Source organism: Stenella coeruleoalba (genome assembly GCF_951394435.1).
Source record: "Stenella coeruleoalba genome assembly, chromosome: 12".
Classification (NCBI taxonomy): domain Eukaryota; kingdom Metazoa; phylum Chordata; class Mammalia; order Artiodactyla; family Delphinidae; genus Stenella; species Stenella coeruleoalba.
In genome coordinates this window covers 19,414,371-19,425,396 of record NC_137158.1, presented here as the reverse complement: position 1 = coordinate 19,425,396, position 11,026 = coordinate 19,414,371, and the positions used below count along the sequence as shown (strand labels likewise).

Below are 11,026 nucleotides of genomic sequence, written 5' to 3'. Positions count from 1 at the left end.
CTTGTCTTTCTGGTGGGCAGGTCCACGTCTGGTGGTGTGTTTCGGGGTGTCTGTGGACTTATTATGATTTTAGGCAGCCTCTCTGCTAATGGGTGGGGTTGTGTTCCTGTCTTGCTAGTTGTTTGGCATAGGATGTCCAGCACTGTAGCTTGCTGGTCGTTGAGTGAAGCTGGATGCTGGTGATGAGATGGAGATCTCTGGGAGATTTTTGCCGTTTGATATTATGTGGAGCTGGGAGGTCTCTTGTGGACCAGTGTCCTGAAGTTGGCTCTCCTACGTCAGAGGCACAGCATTGACTCCTGGCTGCAGCACCAAGAGCCTTTCATCCACACGGCTCAGAATAAAAGGGAGAAAAAGTAGAAAGAAAGAATTAGTAGAAGTAGAAAGAAAGAAAGAAGGGAGGGAGAGAGGGAGGGAGAGAGGAAGGAAGGAAGGAAGGAAGGAGGGAAGTAAGGAAAAAAAGAAAGAAAGAAGATAAAGTAAAATAAAATAAAGTAAGATAAAATATAATAAAGTTATGAAAATAAAAAAATAATTATTAAGAGAAAAAAAACGGACAGATAGAACCCTAGGACAAATGGTGGAAGCAAAGCTATACAGACAAAATCTCACACAGAAGCATACACATACACACTCACAAAAAGAGGAAAAGGGGGAAAAATCATAAATCTTGTTCTCAAAGTTCACCTTCTTAATTTGGGGTGATTCGTTGTCTATTCAGGTATTCCACAGATGCGGGGCACATCAAGTTGATTGTGGAGGTTTAATCCGCTGCTCCTGAGGCTGCTGGGAGAGATTTCCCTTTCTCTTCTTTGTTCTCACAGCTCCCGGGGCTCAGCTTTGGATTTGGCCCCGCCTCTGCGCGTAGGTCGCCGGAGGGCGTCTGTTCCTCGCTCAGACAGGACGGGGTTAAAGGAGCCACTGATTCGGAGGCTCTGGCTCACTCAGGCCGGGGGGGGGGGGGGGGCGGGGGGGGGGGGAGGGAGAGGCACGGCGCGCGGGGCGGGCCTGCGGCGGCAGAGGCCGGCGTGACGTTGCACCAGCCTGAGGCGCGCCGTGCGTTCTTACGGGGAAGTTGTCCCTGGATCCTGGGACCCTGGCAGTGGCGGGCTGCACAGGCTCCCCGGAAGGGGGGTGTGGACAGTGACCTGTGCTCGCACACAGGCGTCTTGGTGGCAGCAGCGGCGGCCTTAGCGTCTCATCCCTGTCTCTGGGGTCCGCGCTTTTAGCCGCGGCTCGCGCCCGTCTCTGGAGCTCCTTTAAGCAGCGCTCTTAATCCCCTCTCCTCGCGCACCAGGAAACAGGTAAGAAAAAGTCTCTTGCCTCTTCGGCAGCTCCAGACCTCCCGGTCTCCCTCCCGGCTAGCCGTGGCGCAGTAACGCACTGCAGGCTATGTACACGCCGCCAGTCCTCTCCCTGCGCTCCAATAGAAGCCCGAGCCTCAGCTCACAGCCCCGCCCGCCCCGGCGGGTGAGCAGACAAGCCTCTCAGGCTGGTGAGTGCCGGTCGGCACGGATCCTCTGTGCGGGAATCTCTCCGCTTTGCCCTCCGCAGCCCTGTTGCTGTGCTCTCCCCCGCGGCTCCGAAGCTCCCCCCCTCCGCCACCCGCAGTCTCCGCCCGCGAAGGGGCTTCTAGTGTTTGGAAACCTTTCCTCCTTCACAGCTCCCTCTCACTGGTGCGGGTCCCGTCCCTATTCTTTTGTCTCTGTTTATTCTTTTTTCTTTTGCCCTACCCAGCGACGTGGGGGGTTTCTTGCCTTTGGGGAGGTCTGAGGTCTTCTGCCAGCGTTCAGTAGGTGTTCTGTAGGAGTTGTTCCACGTGTAGATGTATTTCTGGTGTATCTGTGGAGAGGAAGGTGATCTCCGCGTCTTACTCTTCCGCCATCTTCCCAGAAGCTCCCCGCAAGCTGATTTCTGTGCCTCTATGTGACCCCCAGATAAGAGACCCAGGGACCTCTAATGTCAGCTTCTTCTCTCTGTTATGCTTTCCCTTCTGTTCTCATTGTACCCCAACTCTGACTAGAGGCAAAGCATCAGTTAGGTCAAACAGCCTTCATAACATTGAAGTCAACCAACAGGGAATGATCACCAGAGGGTGGAGTGAAGGGTATGAAGGGAGGAGCGGTGAGCGCTGGAAATAGCACACGAAGACTGGGCCGCCTTTGATCTTAGGACCCATGTTTCAGATTGCAGAAGTTTTGGTATAGCTAATCAATTGGAAGGTTACTGTGAAAATCCTGATTTCTAGGATTTTTCTGTGAAAAAGTAGATGATCACACAAGTCAAGTTCACATTCCCTCCTGGCAAGAGTCTGTTGAAGCCAAGTAGGAGCCAACAAATTAGGTGGCCCAGCCCTTCTTGAACTTGACAGTTGCTTCCACTCCTTTTTATCTGCCCTGTATCCAGTCTGAATACTGGTTTCCATTTGTTATCTCCATGCATGACAGTTTCTCTTAGCTAACTGTACTATTTACACGGTAGGGAGCTAGCAGAAGAGATAAGGTCAGTTTGAGTGTTAGAAAAATAATCTTGGAAGCTGAAAGATTTGTAACTGTGAGAGGGAGATAAAGTGAAAGAGAAGGATTAAAGATCAAAAGTAGAAAGATCAGCTTAGGGACTACAATAGTTTACACTAAACATCAAGAACATTCCAACCGGGCAGTAGCCCTGGAGGTGGGGAGAGGATAGATTCCGAAGGTAGGTTGGGAGTAAAATTGAGGGAGCTGGTGACTGAACGTGGAGGGTGAATGAAGGAAAGGGAGAATTTCAGGGCTCAAAATAAGTCAAGGCTATGCACAGGGGTCTTTATTACAACAGTTTTTGTTTCGTAGCAGAAAAATAGAAACCAAGTGAGTGCCCATCAGAGGAAAATGGTTGAAGATACCACGGTATGTCCATGCTCTGCGACACTGTACTGCCATTGTCAGGAATAAGTCAGATCCAAACCAGCTGCCATGCAGGGGTTTCCTCTGAGTGTATTTAGGTAAAATGCACTGAGGAACATTTATGAGATGATTCCATTAATGAAAAAGCAACAACCCCCAACCTACGTATGTATGTATATGCAGAGAGGTGTGTATTCATTCGTATATACGTACGTGTGTATGTTTGATTATGATCATATGAACAAAGGAAAAAGGATGGGAATCATTATAGTAATAGAACGTGGGAGTAAGTGGACGATGAAGGAAGTAGGAGAAAACCCCCCAAAAATAAAAAGAAACCAACTATATTATAAAACGTGATCTTTGGATTTTTAAAGAATGCATATTTTATTTTTGTCGAATTGCGTATGTGTGTGTAACCATTGAAAAGGTGCATGAAATGGATACATGGGGTCTGAGGGATTCCAGTTGATTTTAATTTCTTAGAGTTACAGATTATTTATAAAATTGGTATAAACTCCCCACAATATGTGAACCTAAAACTGCTTAACAAATGAAGTTTATTAATTTTGTAAAAACCCACAAGAGATCTCCTTTCATTGTAGACAAGCACAAATCGAGGTATATTTTTCAATCATCTCAATATTCCTCTCATTTTATATTTAAATCGTGCCACGGCTATTTCCCAGCTGGGTGAAGTCAGGCAATTTACTTAATCTCTCTCTCTCCGCCTAACTTTTCTTATTTGAAAAATGGGAAAGATCATCTTAACGCTGAAATGTTGTTGCTAGGATCAAATGAAAGAATATCCATAAAGCGTCTGGCCCCTGGGAGGCTCTCCTTAGATGACAGCTACTATTTTTAGTACTTTGAGAGAATACTTTACCCCTACCCTGCTCACAAGTGTGACATGATTGATGGTTTCAGCCATGGCCTTCAGTGCCTCCTGAACCGCCAGATACTTTTCTGTCCAGTTCCAATGATAACGCTCCCTCTCCTTTGCTTTAGACTTTAATCAGTTACTTGAGGCCAAGGAAGGGGTTCTGGGCCACTGGCCAGTGAGCAGGCATCAGGGCTCAGTTTCTTTCTCATCCTATTTTTAGCTGATCAGACTTCTTAGTTCAAAACTTACCATCAAATTTAAGTCATTTTCAAGCCTTCTGATCGTGTTTAACAAGTAAAAGCCTTTCGAGGGGCACGTTTTTGCAAGTTTGGTAAGTTTTATTTTTGCAAGTTTTGCTCACAATGTAAAGAAAAAGATGAAATGAAGGTGGGATTTAGGTGTGATAACATTACTAAGTGCTAGGTAAGATTTACAGAGCCACCGTCCCTCCCAGCCCCATCAAAATATAATAGAAATTATTTGAACTTCGGATACAAAGAGGATCAAATCGATTTAGAGGAATTAAAATCACCTTATATTTGTATATTTGTTTAGCGTCTCCACTCCTGGAGAAACAAGAAATACTGAGATATTTCAGGTAGAGCTGTACTGTGTCGGCATTGAAGTTGCTTAAGGTGTTTCTGTTTTATTTTTAGCTAAGAAATTCCATATAAGTCTGGATAAAACTTAACAATTCAATTTGCTATGTTGTCTGTTTTATTTCTAAAATAAATCATTGATATAGGGAAAATGTATAAATAAGTGTAAAAATGCAAATCCCAATCAGTTGAAACTTTCCCTCAAAGTTCGATTGATTCCACATAAAACCTTAGAGCAAGTCTGTCCTAGCCCCAGAGCTTTTCAAAAGGAACTACAGGGGCCCTTTTATAATGAGTTAGACTTTGGGCATTTCTTGAATTCGTTGGGGGGGTTTCTTCATATTTTATTTGTATAAGAATTTTATTTATTTATTTCTGAATAGAATTTCCTCTTTTTTTGGTCTCTAAATTACACTTTAATCTTCTTCAAACAGCAGATTACTTTAAATATTTTAGAAAATAAACCTTCAGATGTGGCCATTTCTGGGTAAAAATTCTATTCCATTTGATTTGCCATGATTAATAGAAAAACAGAAACCAACATTTACTGTTTATAATGCCTTAGGCATTGTTCTAAACAGGGTTTCTCAACCTCAGCACTACTGAAATTTTGGACCGGATGATTCTTTGTTGTTGAGGGCCGTCCTGTACATTGAATACCGTTAAACAGCATCCCTGGCCTCTACCCACTTGATGCCAATAGCACACCTCCACCAGCTGTGACAACCAGAATGTCTCTAGACGTTGTCAAATGTCCTTTGAGGGGCAGAATCACCCCAGTTAAGTACCCCCCACTGTTGCAGACACTTTCACATAGGTCATTTTATTTACTCTTTACAACAGAGACTCTGAGAGTTTATGTTATTTTCCAAAGGTCACATATTGGAGTAGTGAGTGGGGTCCTGGGATTCCAATTCCAGCTGGTATAATCCCACAGTTCCTCTTTTAGAGATCATGCTGGGAAAAAAGAACAGAAAAGAAAAAGGAGAAATCTGACTTAGCTTCAAGATTTCTTAAAGCGTAAAAATTATTCTCAGTGCTATTCTCTAATAATTTCTACATCCGCAAACCTTATTCTCGTCCCCAGGATGTGCTTTTAGCTGCCACCAACCCCCAGCCCTCCCTCCCAACAAATATCTCATTTTTTCCCTGAGAGATGGAAGTTGTCTAAAGTGAGTTTTTTCCAGCTTTTTTCTCTTCATCTCAAAAGTCTTCCAACACCGAACCCATCCTTTACCATACTTCTTTCTAAGCCCAACCCCTCTACCTGTGCCCTTGATCACACCCCCTCCCTTCTCTCTAACCTTGCTTCATGAATGATCCCTACTACAGATGATCCCTGTGACAAGTCTTCAGTTCTTCCCTAAGCCTGAGCACATGCTTCTCCCTTTGTGATGGTTACTTCTAAGTGTCAGCTTGAGTAGACCATGCATGGTACCCAGTTATTCGGTCAAATATTATTCTAGATATTTCTGTGGAGATATTTTTTAGATGTGATTAAAAATCAGTAGACTTTGAGTAAAGCAGATTACACTCCATTAGGGGGGTGGGCCTCCAATCAGTAGAAGGTTGGCCTCTCTGGAAGAAGATGAATTTATTTTTTTAAGGAGTCTGTCAGTGGTTATGCCTCAGGAGGTCTTGTCTCTATCATTTGCTTTTTCTGTTCCAGTGAAGTATGTTGTCAATCAAACTTCTTTGAAGATGAAATTCTTAGGACTGAAACTACAACTCTTGTCTGGGTCTTCAGTCTACCAGCCTACCCTGAAGATGTTGGACTTGCCAGGCCTCCATAATCACAGAAGCCAATTCCTTAAAGTAAGTCTTTCTCCCTGTATATACAAATAGAAATTTGTTCTATTTCTCTGTAGAACCCTAATATACCCTCCTTTCCTAAAAAACCTTTTCCCTGAAGCTGCCTTGCATCTAAGCTCACATGCCCCTTCTCTACAAAGTCAGCTCTACTATCCTCTCTCCTTCTGCTGGCTGCTCTTACAGTCTGCATAAGGAGATGTTTGAAATAGTGGGATTTCTGCACTGTGAAACAAGGACGTAATCTATTTCATTGTTACATTTCCAAAATATGTCTAGCACAATAACTGGAATATTGTGGGTACTTGAGCTTATTCACTTGAAATGTCAAATCCTTTCTCTAAGTAAGGCTGAAAAACAACTGAGAAAAATGCAACCATAAACATTTCCTTTGATATTTCTGGACTAAGATGTTTGAATTTGAACTCTGTTTATTAAAAACATTCTTGCTGGGTAATTTAGTCCTCTTTTCTCTTAAAAAAAGTTTTTCAGAGTTGCAGTAAAAGAGCAACCCAAATGCATAACAAGATCAAAGAAATCATTCCCCACATCCCAGTAGTGATGAACAGACATGTGGTGAGTGGCTGGTGGACACTGTTCTACTTTACTACACGTTTAACCCCTTTGTTTCTGTCCGTGGTACCTAGAATGTCCTTATAAAATTAGAACATTAGGAAAATTTTGAATTAATTATTAAAATAGATTTTTTTAAGTCAATAAGAAAAAAAAGCAACAGGGTCAGAGAAGGAGTATTACTGCCGTTAGTGAAAAACAGTTATATTAGTTGAAATTTTGACCTTTAGGCCGAAAATGAGAAAGTGGGTTTTAAAACAGGAACATATTCTTAGGGAATAAGAAGGAGTTTTTAAAAATTCAGTGGGAATTTACCACTGATATATTTTTTTTAAATTTAGCAACACTCAGGGCACTCTAAATTGAAAAGAGAAAAAATATCCACAATAACAAAAACACCATAAATCAAATCACTTCTGCTTTTATATTTGTTTTATTTCTACAGTCCTTGACCATTTAGATTTATAATTTTTCCAACAATGTATTATAAATCTTTCAAACAAATCACTCTATCCATCTTATTTTTATTTTAAATACATTTCAAAGAAAGTTGCAGACATCAGTATACTTCACTACAACCAAATGGGATTTGTTCCAGGTATGCCAGGCTAGTTCCACATTCAAAAAAATCAAATAATGTAATACACCACATCAACAGATTAAAGAAGAAAAATCATATAATCATATCAATAGATGCTGAAAAACATTTGACATATTCAACATCCATTCATGATCAAAGCTCTCAGCAAACTAGGAATGCAGAGGAACTTCCTTAACTTGATAAAGAACATCTATAAAAGAAAAACCTATAGCGAAGACCATACTTCATGGTGAGAAACTAAATGCTTTCCCCCTAAAATTGGGAACAAGGATGTCTCCTTTCCTATCTAACATCATACTGGAAGTCCTAGCTAATGCAATGAGACAAGAAAATAAATAAAGTATACAGAATGGAAAGAAAGAAATGAAACAGTCTTTGTTTCCAGATGGCATGAATGTCTATGTAGAAAATACCAAAGAATCAATCAAAAAAAGTGCTGGAACTAATAAGCAATTACAGCAAAGTTGCAGGATACAAGATTACTTTCCTATATGCCAGCAATGAACAATTGGAATTTGAAGTTATAAAAACAACACTATTTACATTAGCCTCAAAAAAAATTTTTAAGAGATACTTAGGTAAAAATTTAACAAAATATATACAAGATCTATATGACAGAAACTACAAAATGCTGGTGAAAGAAATAAAAGAATATCTAAATAAATGGGGAGACACAAGATGTTAGTTCTTCTCAACTTAATTTATGGATTCCACACATTCTCAGTCAAAATCCTGGAAAATTATTCTGTAGATATCAACAAACTGATTCAAAAGTTTATATGGAAAGGCAAAAGACCCATACGAGCCAATACGACACTGAAGAGGAACAAAGTCAGGGAACTGACATTACCTGGATGAAGACAGTGAGGTATTGGTGAAATAATAGATAAACAGATCAGTAGAACAGAATAGAGAGTCCAGAAATAGATCCACACAAATATAGTAACTGATCTTTGACATGGGAGCAAAAGCAATTCCGTGGAGAAAGGATAATCTTTGCAACAAGTGATGCTGGAACTACTGGATATCCACATGCAAATCATCATCATCATCATCATCATCATCATCATCATCATCATCATCTAGCCACAGACCTTACACTCATCCCAAAATTAATTCAAAATGGATTATAGATGTAAAAATGCAAAATTATGAAATTTCTAGAAGATAAAAAGGAGAAAATCTAGGTGACGTTGGGTTTGGTGATGAGTTTTAGGTACAACATCAAAAGTGTGATCAGTGAAAGGAAAACTTGATAAGTTGGATTCCATTAAAATTTAAAACATCTGCTCTGTGAAGGACACCATTAAGAGAATGAAACGACAAGCCACAAACTGGGAGAAAATATTTGCAAAACTCATCTGGTAAAGGGCTGGTATCCAAAATATACAAAGAACTCTTAAAACTCAATAATAACGAGACAACCAATTAAAACATGGGCAAACAATTTGGACAGACATCTCACCAAAGAATACATACAGATGGCAGATAAGCATATGAGAAGATGCTCAATATCATATATCCTTAGAAAATTACAAGTTAGGGAATCCCCTGGTGTTCCAGTGTTTAGGACTCGGCACTTTCACTGCCATGGACTGGGGTTCGATCCCTGGTCAGGGAACTAAGATCCTGCAAGTAGTGTGGTGCAGCTAAAAAAAAAAAAAAAAAGAGGGCTTCCCTGGTGGCGCAATGGTTGAGAGTCCGCCTGCCGATGCAGGGGACATGGGTTCGTGCTCCGGTCTGGGAAGATCCCACATGCCGTGGAGCGGCTGGGCCCGTGATCCATGGCCGCTGAGCCTGCGCGTCCGGAGCCTGTGCTCCGCAACGGGAGAGGCCACAACAGTGAGAGGCCCGCGTACTGCAAAAAAAAAAAAAAAAGAAAAGAAAAATTACAAGTTAAAATAACCACTACACACCTATTAGAATGGCTAAAACCCAAAACACTGACAACAACAAATGCTGGTGAGGATGCAGAGCAACAGGAACTCTTGGTCATTGCTGGTGGGAATGCAAAATGTTGTAGCTACCTTGGGAGAGAGTTTGGCAGTTTTTTACAAAGATAAACATAGGCTCCATAAATCCAGTCATGTTGCTCCTAGGAATTTACCTAAATGAGTTGAAAACATGTCCACCCAAAAATCTGCACATGAATGTTTATAGCAGCTTTATTCGTGATTGCCGAAACTTGAAAGCAACCAAGATGTCCTTCACTAGGTGAATGGATAAACAAACTGTTATACATCCAAACAATGGAATATTATTCAACAATAAAAAGAAATGATCTATTAAACCATGAAAAGACACAAAGGAACCTTTAGTGTCTATTGCTTTATGAAAGAAACCAATTTGAAAAGGCTACCTGTGGTATGTTATGGACTGATTGTGTCCCCCCAAAATTCAAATGTTGGAGCTCTAACCCCCAATTTGACTGTATTTGGAGATAGGGCATTTGGGGAGGTAATTAAGGTTAAATGAAGTCATAAGTGTGGGGCCCTAATTGGATAGGACTGGTGTCCTTAAAAGAGAGGAAAAGACACCAGCACTCTCTCTCTTTCTCTGCCCACACACAGACAAGAGGCCATGTGAGGACACAGCAAGATGGAGACCATCAACAAGCCAGGAGGAGAGATCTCACCAAACACCAACCCTGATGGCACTTTGTTATTGGCCCTCAGGCCCCAGAACTGTGAGAAAAAAATCTGCTGTTTAAGCCACCCAGTTTGTGTTATCTTCTTGTGGCAACCCGAACAGAGAAATACATGGTATGATTCCAAATATCAGCTATCTGAAATAGGCAAGACTATAGAGACAATAAAAAGACCAGTGGTTGCCAGAGGTTCAGGAAAAGGGAGGGAGATTTGAATAGGTAGAGTTCAGGGCATTTCTGGGACTGTGAAACTATTCTCTGTGATACTGTAATGATGGATACATGAGCTTATTCATTTGTCAAAACCCATGGAACATACAGCACAGAGAATGAGCCACAATGCAAACTATGGACTTGAATAATGATGTACATTATTTAATAATAATGTATCAATATTGGTTCACCAATGTTAACAAATGCACCACACTAGTGCAAGACGTTAATAACGGGTGAGACTCTATGCATGAGTTATTAATACTTTCTCTGCACTTTTTCTACAAACCTACTCTAAAAAATAAAGTTTATTAAGACTTATAAAAATTAATATTCTAAATGTTAAAATTAGCATCATGGATAACTACCAGTTTTTTCTTCACAATTATGTGTACTTTAATATAGTACCTATATTATCCAGTTGTCTGTCATGTTCTTGAAAGTATTTTTCTGGTTTGCTGTTGACATTTTAAAGTTAAGGGTTTTGTTTGTTTTACAGAAGACTAGCCCCAGGTCAACTAAGAATGTAGCATATTTGTGACCTAAAGATGACAAGGTTGGTCCGCCTTTTACAGAAACATAACATTCACCTCGAATACTTGAAAACACTGCATATTTAGTTATTTTCACATTTGCCATTAGTCTACCATGTGAAGAAGGTGAAGATGAGAAGAGAAGTTAGAGTCGTCCAGCTCCCCTTAGAAAGTAGTTGCACTTCACCAAGATGGGGCAAGCCTGCCTGCCAGCTAGCACCTTGCTTGAAGTGGTGGTGGTTGCCAGGAACCATATATGCCCCAAATCTCATACACCCCTTTT

The 11,026-nt window shown here is 41.0% G+C and overlaps 1 long non-coding RNA gene across 2 annotated transcripts; it reads left to right on the top strand.

The window, feature by feature from the left end:
* Window positions 1–867: 867 nt before the first annotated feature.
* On the top strand, window positions 868–9,994 carry LOC307195320. 2 transcript variants are annotated; one of them, XR_013830801.1, is made up of 4 exons: window positions 868–1,304; window positions 6,037–6,182; window positions 6,661–6,752; window positions 9,921–9,994. It is a non-coding gene; the product is annotated as an uncharacterized lncRNA (long non-coding RNA). The 2 variants fall into 2 exon arrangements; XR_013830802.1 differs by having other exon boundaries at window positions 6,037–6,752.
* The last annotated feature ends 1,032 nt before the right edge of the window (window positions 9,995–11,026 follow it).